The following is a 13,229-nucleotide window of genomic DNA, read 5'->3' on the forward strand; positions in this document are numbered from 1 at the left end:
CAGTGCTTGAAGGTAGATTGCAATGAAGTTTAAAGCTTGATACCACCCTGCTGTTTCATGTCCAAATTTATGTAGATAAGTGGTGAAGACCTTCATTGTTATCCTTTCGCAGAGGCAATATCATAGCCTATGAGGTTTATCTGAGGCGTGATCGTTGCTGGTTGAAAACTTTACCCAATACCCCGCTGGGATGACTTGAAATACAGTCAGCCTTGGCAATTTTTGATAGTCTCTTCAGAGACTTCCTATCTTTTTGTGAAAGAAATGAGTGATAGTCTTGTTCTGGATAGATTGTAGACAATGTTTTTGTTTAAAATGTAAGCCCTGCTGGGATTGGTCCCACCTCAGAATTGGTTTGCAGTTTCCTGTTGTTTTATCTCAAATCCTAACACCAGGGGTCTTGTTGAGGTTAGGTGTTTTGACTCCACCCTTTGTTGCCACATGATCCATAAATATCTGCCTTTAGATTTGCATATAAGACAATGCACATATTTCTGTCATTTTATAAATATTTATTTCAGTAGAGGCCATATGACAGACCATGAGCTTTTATCCGAGGCGTGATTATTGCTGCTTGAAAACGTACTCTGCCGATATTTGTTCAAATACAGTCAGCCTTGGCCATTTCTTTTCATTTTCTCTTAGGAGACTTCTTGTCTTTTTGTCAAAGAAATGAGTGGTGGTCTTTTTTTTTTTTTTGGAAAGATTTTTGACAGAATGCTTTACTCTAAAGAAGAGTTCACTGCTGGGATCGGACCCCTCAGAATATGTTTGCTGTGTCGTTCCAATGTTCATTACCGGATCCTAGCACTAGGGGGCTTGTTGAGCTGGTCCTGACATCAAGCATGTTCTCTGAAATGAAGTTTTTGACTCCACCCCTTTGTTGCCAAAATACCCACAGTTAACTGCCCCCAGATTTGCTAAAGCAAAAAAAACACATATGTTTTAAATTAAAAGGAGTATAATGGAGAAACTATCCAGTACATATCTCTGAGCTGTTTAATAGACACAAAGTGCAGCCAGCAGTGCTTGAAGGTAGATTGCAATGAAGTTTAAAGCTTGATACCACCCTGCTGTTTCATGTCCAAATTTGTGTAGATAAGTGGTGAAGACCTTCATTGTTATTCTTTCAGCAGAGGCAATATCAGTAGCCTATGAGGTTTATCTGAGGCGTGATCGTTGCTGGTTGAAAACTTTACCCAATACCCGCTGGGATGACTTGAAATACAGTCAGCCTTGGCAATTTTTGATAGTCTCTTCAGAGACTTCCTATCTTGTTGTGAAAGAAATGAGTGATAGTCTTGTTCTGGATAGATTGTAGACAATGTTTTTGTTTAAAATGTAAGCCCTGCTGGGATTGGTCCCACCTCAGAATTGGTTTGCAGTTTCCTGTTGTTTTATCTCAAATCCTAACACCAGGGGTCTTGTTGAGGTTAGGTGTTTTGACTCCACCCCTTTGTTGCCACATGATCCATAAATATCTGCCTTTAGATTTGCATATAAGACAATGCACATATTTCTGTCATTTTATAAATATTTATTTCAGTAGAGGCCATATGGCAGACCATGAGCTTTTATCCGAGGCGTGATTATTGCTGCTTGAAAACGTACTCTGCCGATATTTGTTCAAATACAGTCAGCCTTGGCCATTTCTTTTCATTTTCTCTTAGGAGACTTCTTGTCTTTTTGTCAAAGAAATGAGTGGTGGTCTTTTTTTTTTTTTGGAAAGATTTTTGACAGAATGCTTTACTCTAAAGAAGAGTTCACTGCTGGGATCGGACCCCTCAGAATATGTTTGCTGTGTCGTTCCAATGTTCATTACCGGATCCTAGCACTAGGGGGCTTGTTGAGCTGGTCCTGACATCAAGCATGTTCTCTGAAATGAAGTTTTTGACTCCACCCCTTTGTTGCCAAAATACCCACAGTTAACTGCCCCCAGATTTGCTAAAGCAAAAAAAACACATATGTTTTAAATTAAAAGGAGTATAATGGAGAAACTATCCAGTACATATCTCTGAGCTGTTTAATAGACACAAAGTGCAGCCAGCAGTGCTTGAAGGTAGATTGCAATGAAGTTTAAAGCTTGATACCACCCAGCTGTTTCATGTCCAAATTTGTGTAGATAAGTGGTGAAGACCTTCATTGTTATCCTTTCACGAGAGGCAATATCGTAGCCTATGAGGTTTATCTGAGGCGTGATCGTTGCTGGTTGAAAACTTTACCCAATACCCCGCTGGGATGACTTGAAATACAGTCAGCCTTGGCAATTTTTGATAGTCTCTTCAGAGACTTCCTATCTTGTTGTGAAAGAAATGAGTGATAGTCTTGTTCTGGATAGATTGTAGACAATGTTTTTGTTTAAAATGTAAGCCCTGCTGGGATTGGTCCCACCTCAGAATTGGTTTGCAGTTTCCTGTTGTTTTATCTCAAATCCTAACACCAGGGGTCTTGTTGAGGTTAGGTGTTTTGACTCCACCCCTTTGTTGCCACATGATCCATAAATATCTGCCTTTAGATTTGCATATAAGACAATGCACATATTTCTGTCATTTTATAAATATTTATTTCAGTAGAGGCCATATGGCAGACCATGAGCTTTTATCCGAGGCGTGATTATTGCTGCTTGAAAACGTACTCTGCCGATATTTGTTCAAATACAGTCAGCCTTGGCCATTTCTTTTCATTTTCTCTTAGGAGACTTCTTGTCTTTTTGTCAAAGAAATGAGTGGTGGTCTTTTTTTTTTTTTTGGAAAGATTTTTGACAGAATGCTTTACTCTAAAGAAGAGTTCACTGCTGGGATCGGACCCCCTCAGAATATGTTTGCTGTGTCGTTCCAATGTTCATTACCGGATCCTAGCACTAGGGGCTTGTTGAGCTGGTCCTGACATCAAGCATGTTCTCTGAAATGAAGTTTTTGACTCCACCCCTTTGTTGCCAAAATACCCACAGTTAACTGCCCCCAGATTTGCTAAAGCAAAAAAAACACATATGTTTTAAATTAAAAGGAGTATAATGGAGAAACTATCCAGTACATATCTCTGAGCTGTTTAATAGACACAAAGTGCAGCCAGCAGTGCTTGAAGGTAGATTGCAATGAAGTTTAAAGCTTGATACCACCCAGCTGTTTCATGTCCAAATTTGTGTAGATAAGTGGTGAAGACCTTCATTGTTATCCTTTCAGCAGAGGCAATATCGTAGCCTATGAGGTTTATCTGAGGCGTGATCGTTGCTGGTTGAAAACTTTACCCAATACCCGCTGGGATGACTTGAAATACAGTCAGCCTTGGCAATTTTTGATAGTCTCTTCAGAGACTTCCTATCTTGTTGTGAAAGAAATGAGTGATAGTCTTGTTCTGGATAGATTGTAGACAATGTTTTTGTTTAAAATGTAAGCCCTGCTGGGATTGGTCCCACCTCAGAATTGGTTTGCAGTTTCCTGTTGTTTTATCTCAAATCCTAACACCAGGGGTCTTGTTGAGGTTAGGTGTTTTGACTCCACCCCTTTGTTGCCACATGATCCATAAATATCTGCCTTTAGATTTGCATATAAGACAATGCACATATTTCTGTCATTTTATAAATATTTATTTCAGTAGAGGCCATATGACAGACCATGAGCTTTTATCCGAGCGTGATTATTGCTGCTTGAAAACGTACTCTGCCGATATTTGTTCAAATACAGTCAGCCTTGGCCATTTCTTTTCATTTTCTCTTAGGAGACTTCTTGTCTTTTTGTCAAAGAAATGAGTGGTGGTCTTTTTTTTTTTTTTGGAAAGATTTTTGACAGAATGCTTTACTCTAAAGAAGAGTTCACTGCTGGGATCGGACCCCCTCAGAATATGTTTGCTGTGTCGTTCCAATGTTCATTACCGGATCCTAGCACTAGGGGGCTTGTTGAGCTGGTCCTGACATCAAGCATGTTCTCTGAAATGAAGTTTTTTGACTCCACCCCTTTGTTGCCAAAATACCCACAGTTAACTGCCCCCAGATTTGCTAAAGCAAAAAAAACACATATGTTTTAAATTAAAAGGAGTATAATGGAGAAACTATCCAGTACATATCTCTGAGCTGTTTAATAGACACAAAGTGCAGCCAGCAGTGCTTGAAGGTAGATTGCAATGAAGTTTAAAGCTTGATACCACCCAGCTGTTTCATGTCCAAATTTGTGTAGATAAGTGGTGAAGACCTTCATTGTTATCCTTTCGCAGAGGCAATATCGTAGCCTATGAGGTTTATCTGAGGCGTGATCGTTGCTGGTTGAAAACTTTACCCAATACCCGCTGGGATGACTTGAAATACAGTCAGCCTTGGCAATTTTTGATAGTCTCTTCAGAGACTTCCTATCTTGTTGTGAAAGAAATGAGTGATAGTCTTGTTCTGGATAGATTGTAGACAATGTTTTTGTTTAAAATGTAAGCCCTGCTGGGATTGGTCCCACCTCAGAATTGGTTTGCAGTTTCCTGTTGTTTTATCTCAAATCCTAACACCAGGGGTCTTGTTGAGGTTAGGTGTTTTGACTCCACCCCTTTGTTGCCACATGATCCATAAATATCTGCCTTTAGATTTGCATATAAGACAATGCACATATTTCTGTCATTTTATAAATATTTATTTCAGTAGAGGCCATATGGCAGACCATGAGCTTTTATCCGAGCGTGATTATTGCTGCTTGAAAGCGTACTCTGCCGATATTTGTTCAAATACAGTCAGCCTTGGCCATTTCTTTTCATTTTCTCTTAGGAGACTTCTTGTCTTTTTGTCAAAGAAATGAGTGGTGGTCTTTTTTTTTTTTTGGAAAGATTTTTGACAGAATGCTTTACTCTAAAGAAGAGTTCACTGCTGGGATCGGACCCCCTCAGAATATGTTTGCTGTGTCGTTCCAATGTTCATTACCGGATCCTAGCACTAGGGGGCTTGTTGAGCTGGTCCTGACATCAAGCATGTTCTCTGAAATGAAGTTTTTGACTCCACCCCTTTGTTGCCAAAATACCCACAGTTAACTGCCCCCAGATTTGCTAAAGCAAAAAAAACACATATGTTTTAAATTAAAAGGAGTATAATGGAGAAACTATCCAGTACATATCTCTGAGCTGTTTAATAGACACAAAGTGCAGCCAGCAGTGCTTGAAGGTAGATTGCAATGAAGTTTAAAGCTTGATACCACCCAGCTGTTTCATGTCCAAATTTGTGTAGATAAGTGGTGAAGACCTTCATTGTTATCCTTTCGCAGAGGCAATATCGTAGCCTATGAGGTTTATCTGAGGCGTGATCGTTGCTGGTTGAAAACTTTACCCAATACCCGCTGGGATGACTTGAAATACAGTCAGCCTTGGCAATTTTTGATAGTCTCTTCAGAGACTTCCTATCTTGTTGTGAAAGAAATGAGTGATAGTCTTGTTCTGGATAGATTGTAGACAATGTTTTTGTTTAAAATGTAAGCCCTGCTGGGATTGGTCCCACCTCAGAATTGGTTTGCAGTTTCCTGTTGTTTTATCTCAAATCCTAACACCAGGGGTCTTGTTGAGGTTAGGTGTTTTGACTCCACCCCTTTGTTGCCACATGATCCATAAATATCTGCCTTTAGATTTGCATATAAGACAATGCACATATTTCTGTCATTTTATAAATATTTATTTCAGTAGAGGCCATATGGCAGACCATGAGCTTTTATCCGAGCGTGATTATTGCTGCTTGAAAGCGTACTCTGCCGATATTTGTTCAAATACAGTCAGCCTTGGCCATTTCTTTTCATTTTCTCTTAGGAGACTTCTTGTCTTTTTGTCAAAGAAATGAGTGGTGGTCTTTTTTTTTTTTTGGAAAGATTTTTGACAGAATGCTTTACTCTAAAGAAGAGTTCACTGCTGGGATCGGACCCCCTCAGAATATGTTTGCTGTGTCGTTCCAATGTTCATTACCGGATCCTAGCACTAGGGGGCTTGTTGAGCTGGTCCTGACATCAAGCATGTTCTCTGAAATGAAGTTTTTTGACTCCACCCCTTTGTTGCCAAAATACCCACAGTTAACTGCCCCCAGATTTGCTAAAGCAAAAAAAACACATATGTTTTAAATTAAAAGGAGTATAATGGAGAAACTATCCAGTACATATCTCTGAGCTGTTTAATAGACACAAAGTGCAGCCAGCAGTGCTTGAAGGTAGATTGCAATGAAGTTTAAAGCTTGATACCACCCAGCTGTTTCATGTCCAAATTTGTGTAGATAAGTGGTGAAGACCTTCATTGTTATCCTTTCGCAGAGGCAATATCAGTAGCCTATGAGGTTTATCTGAGGCGTGATCGTTGCTGGTTGAAAACTTTACCCAATACCCAGCTGGGATGACTTGAAATACAGTCAGCCTTGGCAATTTTTGATAGTCTCTTCAGAGACTTCCTATCTTGTTGTGAAAGAAATGAGTGATAGTCTTGTTCTGGATAGATTGTAGACAATGTTTTTGTTTAAAATGTAAGCCCTGCTGGGATTGGTCCCACCTCAGAATTGGTTTGCAGTTTCCTGTTGTTTTATCTCAAATCCTAACACCAGGGGTCTTGTTGAGGTTAGGTGTTTTGACTCCACCCCTTTGTTGCCACATGATCCATAAATATCTGCCTTTAGATTTGCATATAAGACAATGCACATATTTCTGTCATTTTATAAATATTTATTTCAGTAGAGGCCATATGACAGACCATGAGCTTTTATCCGAGCGTGATTATTGCTGCTTGAAAACGTACTCTGCCGATATTTGTTCAAATACAGTCAGCCTTGGCCATTTCTTTTCATTTTCTCTTAGGAGACTTCTTGTCTTTTTGTCAAAGAAATGAGTGGTGGTCTTTTTTTTTTTTTGGAAAGATTTTTGACAGAATGCTTTACTCTAAAGAAGAGTTCACTGCTGGGATCGGACCCCCTCAGAATATGTTTGCTGTGTCGTTCCAATGTTCATTACCGGATCCTAGCACTAGGGGCTTGTTGAGCTGGTCCTGACATCAAGCATGTTCTCTGAAATGAAGTTTTTGACTCCACCCCTTTGTTGCCAAAATACCCACAGTTAACTGCCCCCAGATTTGCTAAAGCAAAAAAACACATATGTTTTAAATTAAAAGGAGTATAATGGAGAAACTATCCAGTACATATCTCTGAGCTGTTTAATAGACACAAAGTGCAGCCAGCAGTGCTTGAAGGTAGATTGCAATGAAGTTTAAAGCTTGATACCACCCAGCTGTTTCATGTCCAAATTTGTGTAGATAAGTGGTGAAGACCTTCATTGTTATCCTTTCGCAGAGGCAATATCGTAGCCTATGAGGTTTATCTGAGGCGTGATCGTTGCTGGTTGAAAACTTTACCCAATACCCCGCTGGGATGACTTGAAATACAGTCAGCCTTGGCAATTTTTGATAGTCTCTTCAGAGACTTCCTATCTTGTTGTGAAAGAAATGAGTGATAGTCTTGTTCTGGATAGATTGTAGACAATGTTTTTGTTTAAAATGTAAGCCCTGCTGGGATTGGTCCCACCTCAGAATTGGTTTGCAGTTTCCTGTTGTTTTATCTCAAATCCTAACACCAGGGGTCTTGTTGAGGTTAGGTGTTTTGACTCCACCCCTTTGTTGCCACATGATCCATAAATATCTGCCTTTAGATTTGCATATAAGACAATGCACATATTTCTGTCATTTTATAAATATTTATTTCAGTAGAGGCCATATGGCAGACCATGAGCTTTTATCCGAGCGTGATTATTGCTGCTTGAAAACGTACTCTGCCGATATTTGTTCAAATACAGTCAGCCTTGGCCATTTCTTTTCATTTTCTCTTAGGAGACTTCTTGTCTTTTTGTCAAAGAAATGAGTGGTGGTCTTTTTTTTTTTTTTGGAAAGATTTTTGACAGAATGCTTTACTCTAAAGAAGAGTTCACTGCTGGGATCGGACCCCCTCAGAATATGTTTGCTGTGTCGTTCCAATGTTCATTACCGGATCCTAGCACTAGGGGGCTTGTTGAGCTGGTCCTGACATCAAGCATGTTCTCTGAAATGAAGTTTTTTGACTCCACCCCTTTGTTGCCAAAATACCCACAGTTAACTGCCCCCAGATTTGCTAAAGCAAAAAAAACACATATGTTTTAAATTAAAAGGAGTATAATGGAGAAACTATCCAGTACATATCTCTGAGCTGTTTAATAGACACAAAGTGCAGCCAGCAGTGCTTGAAGGTAGATTGCAATGAAGTTTAAAGCTTGATACCACCCAGCTGTTTCATGTCCAAATTTGTGTAGATAAGTGGTGAAGACCTTCATTGTTATCCTTTCAGCAGAGGCAATATCGTAGCCTATGAGGTTTATCTGAGGCGTGATCGTTGCTGGTTGAAAACTTTACCCAATACCCGCTGGGATGACTTGAAATACAGTCAGCCTTGGCAATTTTTGATAGTCTCTTCAGAGACTTCCTATCTTGTTGTGAAAGAAATGAGTGATAGTCTTGTTCTGGATAGATTGTAGACAATGTTTTTGTTTAAAATGTAAGCCCTGCTGGGATTGGTCCCACCTCAGAATTGGTTTGCAGTTTCCTGTTGTTTTATCTCAAATCCTAACACCAGGGGTCTTGTTGAGGTTAGGTGTTTTGACTCCACCCCTTTGTTGCCACATGATCCATAAATATCTGCCTTTAGATTTGCATATAAGACAATGCACATATTTCTGTCATTTTATAAATATTTATTTCAGTAGAGGCCATATGACAGACCATGAGCTTTTATCCGAGCGTGATTATTGCTGCTTGAAAACGTACTCTGCCGATATTTGTTCAAATACAGTCAGCCTTGGCCATTTCTTTTCATTTTCTCTTAGGAGACTTCTTGTCTTTTTGTCAAAGAAATGAGTGGTGGTCTTTTTTTTTTTTTTGGAAAGATTTTTGACAGAATGCTTTACTCTAAAGAAGAGTTCACTGCTGGGATCGGACCCCTCAGAATATGTTTGCTGTGTCGTTCCAATGTTCATTACCGGATCCTAGCACTAGGGGGCTTGTTGAGCTGGTCCTGACATCAAGCATGTTCTCTGAAATGAAGTTTTTGACTCCACCCCTTTGTTGCCAAAATACCCACAGTTAACTGCCCCCAGATTTGCTAAAGCAAAAAAACACATATGTTTTAAATTAAAAGGAGTATAATGGAGAAACTATCCAGTACATATCTCTGAGCTGTTTAATAGACACAAAGTGCAGCCAGCAGTGCTTGAAGGTAGATTGCAATGAAGTTTAAAGCTTGATACCACCCAGCTGTTTCATGTCCAAATTTGTGTAGATAAGTGGTGAAGACCTTCATTGTTATCCTTTCGCAGAGGCAATATCGTAGCCTATGAGGTTTATCTGAGGCGTGATCGTTGCTGGTTGAAAACTTTACCCAATACCCCGCTGGGATGACTTGAAATACAGTCAGCCTTGGCAATTTTTGATAGTCTCTTCAGAGACTTCCTATCTTGTTGTGAAAGAAATGAGTGATAGTCTTGTTCTGGATAGATTGTAGACAATGTTTTTGTTTAAAATGTAAGCCCTGCTGGGATTGGTCCCACCTCAGAATTGGTTTGCAGTTTCCTGTTGTTTTATCTCAAATCCTAACACCAGGGGTCTTGTTGAGGTTAGGTGTTTTGACTCCACCCCTTTGTTGCCACATGATCCATAAATATCTGCCTTTAGATTTGCATATAAGACAATGCACATATTTCTGTCATTTTATAAATATTTATTTCAGTAGAGGCCATATGGCAGACCATGAGCTTTTATCCGAGGCGTGATTATTGCTGCTTGAAAACGTACTCTGCCGATATTTGTTCAAATACAGTCAGCCTTGGCCATTTCTTTTCATTTTCTCTTAGGAGACTTCTTGTCTTTTTGTCAAAGAAATGAGTGGTGGTCTTTTTTTTTTTTTGGAAAGATTTTTGACAGAATGCTTTACTCTAAAGAAGAGTTCACTGCTGGGATCGGACCCCTCAGAATATGTTTGCTGTGTCGTTCCAATGTTCATTACCGGATCCTAGCACTAGGGGGCTTGTTGAGCTGGTCCTGACATCAAGCATGTTCTCTGAAATGAAGTTTTTGACTCCACCCCTTTGTTGCCAAAATACCCACAGTTAACTGCCCCCAGATTTGCTAAAGCAAAAAAAACACATATGTTTTAAATTAAAAGGAGTATAATGGAGAAACTATCCAGTACATATCTCTGAGCTGTTTAATAGACACAAAGTGCAGCCAGCAGTGCTTGAAGGTAGATTGCAATGAAGTTTAAAGCTTGATACCACCCTGCTGTTTCATGTCCAAATTTGTGTAGATAAGTGGTGAAGACCTTCATTGTTATCCTTTCGCAGAGGCAATATCGTAGCCTATGAGGTTTATCTGAGGCGTGATCGTTGCTGGTTGAAAACTTTACCCAATACCCGCTGGGATGACTTGAAATACAGTCAGCCTTGGCAATTTTTGATAGTCTCTTCAGAGACTTCCTATCTTGTTGTGAAAGAAATGAGTGATAGTCTTGTTCTGGATAGATTGTAGACAATGTTTTTGTTTAAAATGTAAGCCCTGCTGGGATTGGTCCCACCTCAGAATTGGTTTGCAGTTTCCTGTTGTTTTATCTCAAATCCTAACACCAGGGGTCTTGTTGAGGTTAGGTGTTTTGACTCCACCCCTTTGTTGCCACATGATCCATAAATATCTGCCTTTAGATTTGCATATAAGACAATGCACATATTTCTGTCATTTTATAAATATTTATTTCGTAGAGGCCATATGGCAGACCATGAGCTTTTATCCGAGGCGTGATTATTGCTGCTTGAAAGCGTACTCTGCCGATATTTGTTCAAATACAGTCAGCCTTGGCCATTTCTTTTCATTTTCTCTTAGGAGACTTCTTGTCTTTTTGTCAAAGAAATGAGTGGTGGTCTTTTTTTTTTTTTGGAAAGATTTTTGACAGAATGCTTTACTCTAAAGAAGAGTTCACTGCTGGGATCGGACCCCCTCAGAATATGTTTGCTGTGTCGTTCCAATGTTCATTACCGGATCCTAGCACTAGGGGGCTTGTTGAGCTGGTCCTGACATCAAGCATGTTCTCTGAAATGAAGTTTTTTGACTCCACCCCTTTGTTGCCAAAATACCCACAGTTAACTGCCCCCAGATTTGCTAAAGCAAAAAAAACACATATGTTTTAAATTAAAAGGAGTATAATGGAGAAACTATCCAGTACATATCTCTGAGCTGTTTAATAGACACAAAGTGCAGCCAGCAGTGCTTGAAGGTAGATTGCAATGAAGTTTAAAGCTTGATACCACCCAGCTGTTTCATGTCCAAATTTGTGTAGATAAGTGGTGAAGACCTTCATTGTTATCCTTTCAGCAGAGGCAATATCGTAGCCTATGAGGTTTATCTGAGGCGTGATCGTTGCTGGTTGAAAACTTTACCCAATACCCGCTGGGATGACTTGAAATACAGTCAGCCTTGGCAATTTTTGATAGTCTCTTCAGAGACTTCCTATCTTGTTGTGAAAGAAATGAGTGATAGTCTTGTTCTGGATAGATTGTAGACAATGTTTTTGTTTAAAATGTAAGCCCTGCTGGGATTGGTCCCACCTCAGAATTGGTTTGCAGTTTCCTGTTGTTTTATCTCAAATCCTAACACCAGGGGTCTTGTTGAGGTTAGGTGTTTTGACTCCACCCCTTTGTTGCCACATGATCCATAAATATCTGCCTTTAGATTTGCATATAAGACAATGCACATATTTCTGTCATTTTATAAATATTTATTTCAGTAGAGGCCATATGGCAGACCATGAGCTTTTATCCGAGCGTGATTATTGCTGCTTGAAAGCGTACTCTGCCGATATTTGTTCAAATACAGTCAGCCTTGGCCATTTCTTTTCATTTTCTCTTAGGAGACTTCTTGTCTTTTGTCAAAGAAATGAGTGGTGGTCTTTTTTTTTTTTTGGAAAGATTTTTGACAGAATGCTTTACTCTAAAGAAGAGTTCACTGCTGGGATCGGACCCCTCAGAATATGTTTGCTGTGTCGTTCCAATGTTCATTACGGATCCTAGCACTAGGGGCTTGTTGAGCTGGTCCTGACATCAAGCATGTTCTCTGAAATGAAGTTTTTGACTCCACCCTTTGTTGCCAAAATACCCACAGTTAACTGCCCCCAGATTTGCTAAAGCAAAAAAAACACATATGTTTTAAATTAAAAGGAGTATAATGGAGAAACTATCCAGTACATATCTCTGAGCTGTTTAATAGACACAAAGTGCAGCCAGCAGTGCTTGAAGGTAGATTGCAATGAAGTTTAAAGCTTGATACCACCCAGCTGTTTCATGTCCAAATTTGTGTAGATAAGTGGTGAAGACCTTCATTGTTATCCTTTCAGCAGAGGCAATATCAGTAGCCTATGAGGTTTATCTGAGGCGTGATCGTTGCTGGTTGAAAACTTTACCCAATACCCGCTGGGATGACTTGAAATACAGTCAGCCTTGGCAATTTTTGATAGTCTCTTCAGAGACTTCCTATCTTGTTGTGAAAGAAATGAGTGATAGTCTTGTTCTGGATAGATTGTAGACAATGTTTTTGTTTAAAATGTAAGCCCTGCTGGGATTGGTCCCACCTCAGAATTGGTTTGCAGTTTCCTGTTGTTTTATCTCAAATCCTAACACCAGGGGTCTTGTTGAGGTTAGGTGTTTTGACTCCACCCCTTTGTTGCCACATGATCCATAAATATCTGCCTTTAGATTTGCATATAAGACAATGCACATATTTCTGTCATTTTATAAATATTTATTTCAGTAGAGGCCATATGGCAGACCATGAGCTTTTATCCGAGCGTGATTATTGCTGCTTGAAAGCGTACTCTGCCGATATTTGTTCAAATACAGTCAGCCTTGGCCATTTCTTTTCATTTTCTCTTAGGAGACTTCTTGTCTTTTTGTCAAAGAAATGAGTGGTGGTCTTTTTTTTTTTTGGAAAGATTTTTGACAGAATGCTTTACTCTAAAGAAGAGTTCACTGCTGGGATCGGACCCCCTCAGAATATGTTTGCTGTGTCGTTCCAATGTTCATTACGGATCCTAGCACTAGGGGCTTGTTGAGCTGGTCCTGACATCAAGCATGTTCTCTGAAATGAAGTTTTTTGACTCCACCCCTTTGTTGCCAAAATACCCACAGTTAACTGCCCCCAGATTTGCTAAAGCAAAAAAAACACATATGTTTTAAATTAAA

At 39.5% G+C, this 13,229-nt stretch overlaps 13 non-coding genes across 13 annotated transcripts; all 13 read left to right on the forward strand.

Moving 5' to 3' along the window:
• The first annotated feature begins 100 nt into the window (after window positions 1-100).
• On the forward strand, window positions 101-241 carry LOC127617396 (U4 spliceosomal RNA). Its single transcript, XR_007967341.1, has one exon. It is a non-coding gene; the product is annotated as a U4 spliceosomal RNA (small nuclear RNA).
• Window positions 242-1,124: 883 nt separating this feature from the next.
• Window positions 1,125-1,265, forward strand: LOC127617378 (U4 spliceosomal RNA). Its single transcript, XR_007967326.1, has one exon. It is a non-coding gene; the product is annotated as a U4 spliceosomal RNA (small nuclear RNA).
• An 882-nt stretch (window positions 1,266-2,147) lies between these two features.
• On the forward strand, window positions 2,148-2,289 carry LOC127617374 (U4 spliceosomal RNA). The gene has a single exon (XR_007967322.1). It is a non-coding gene; the product is annotated as a U4 spliceosomal RNA (small nuclear RNA).
• An 884-nt stretch (window positions 2,290-3,173) lies between these two features.
• Window positions 3,174-3,313, forward strand: LOC127617363 (U4 spliceosomal RNA). The gene has a single exon (XR_007967313.1). It is a non-coding gene; the product is annotated as a U4 spliceosomal RNA (small nuclear RNA).
• Window positions 3,314-4,197: 884 nt separating this feature from the next.
• LOC127617393 (U4 spliceosomal RNA) lies at window positions 4,198-4,337 on the forward strand. The gene has a single exon (XR_007967338.1). It is a non-coding gene; the product is annotated as a U4 spliceosomal RNA (small nuclear RNA).
• An 882-nt stretch (window positions 4,338-5,219) lies between these two features.
• Window positions 5,220-5,359, forward strand: LOC127617394 (U4 spliceosomal RNA). Its single transcript, XR_007967339.1, has one exon. It is a non-coding gene; the product is annotated as a U4 spliceosomal RNA (small nuclear RNA).
• Window positions 5,360-6,242: 883 nt separating this feature from the next.
• On the forward strand, window positions 6,243-6,384 carry LOC127617380 (U4 spliceosomal RNA). The gene has a single exon (XR_007967328.1). It is a non-coding gene; the product is annotated as a U4 spliceosomal RNA (small nuclear RNA).
• Window positions 6,385-7,264: 880 nt separating this feature from the next.
• LOC127617404 (U4 spliceosomal RNA) lies at window positions 7,265-7,405 on the forward strand. The gene has a single exon (XR_007967348.1). It is a non-coding gene; the product is annotated as a U4 spliceosomal RNA (small nuclear RNA).
• Window positions 7,406-8,290: 885 nt separating this feature from the next.
• LOC127617364 (U4 spliceosomal RNA) lies at window positions 8,291-8,430 on the forward strand. The gene has a single exon (XR_007967314.1). It is a non-coding gene; the product is annotated as a U4 spliceosomal RNA (small nuclear RNA).
• An 881-nt stretch (window positions 8,431-9,311) lies between these two features.
• Window positions 9,312-9,452, forward strand: LOC127617405 (U4 spliceosomal RNA). Its single transcript, XR_007967349.1, has one exon. It is a non-coding gene; the product is annotated as a U4 spliceosomal RNA (small nuclear RNA).
• An 882-nt stretch (window positions 9,453-10,334) lies between these two features.
• Window positions 10,335-10,474, forward strand: LOC127617395 (U4 spliceosomal RNA). Its single transcript, XR_007967340.1, has one exon. It is a non-coding gene; the product is annotated as a U4 spliceosomal RNA (small nuclear RNA).
• Window positions 10,475-11,358: 884 nt separating this feature from the next.
• On the forward strand, window positions 11,359-11,498 carry LOC127617365 (U4 spliceosomal RNA). Its single transcript, XR_007967315.1, has one exon. It is a non-coding gene; the product is annotated as a U4 spliceosomal RNA (small nuclear RNA).
• Window positions 11,499-12,376: 878 nt separating this feature from the next.
• Window positions 12,377-12,517, forward strand: LOC127617382 (U4 spliceosomal RNA). Its single transcript, XR_007967330.1, has one exon. It is a non-coding gene; the product is annotated as a U4 spliceosomal RNA (small nuclear RNA).
• Window positions 12,518-13,229: the final 712 nt, after the last annotated feature.

Source organism: Xyrauchen texanus, chromosome 23 (assembly GCF_025860055.1).
Source record: "Xyrauchen texanus isolate HMW12.3.18 chromosome 23, RBS_HiC_50CHRs, whole genome shotgun sequence".
Classification (NCBI taxonomy): domain Eukaryota; kingdom Metazoa; phylum Chordata; class Actinopteri; order Cypriniformes; family Catostomidae; genus Xyrauchen; species Xyrauchen texanus.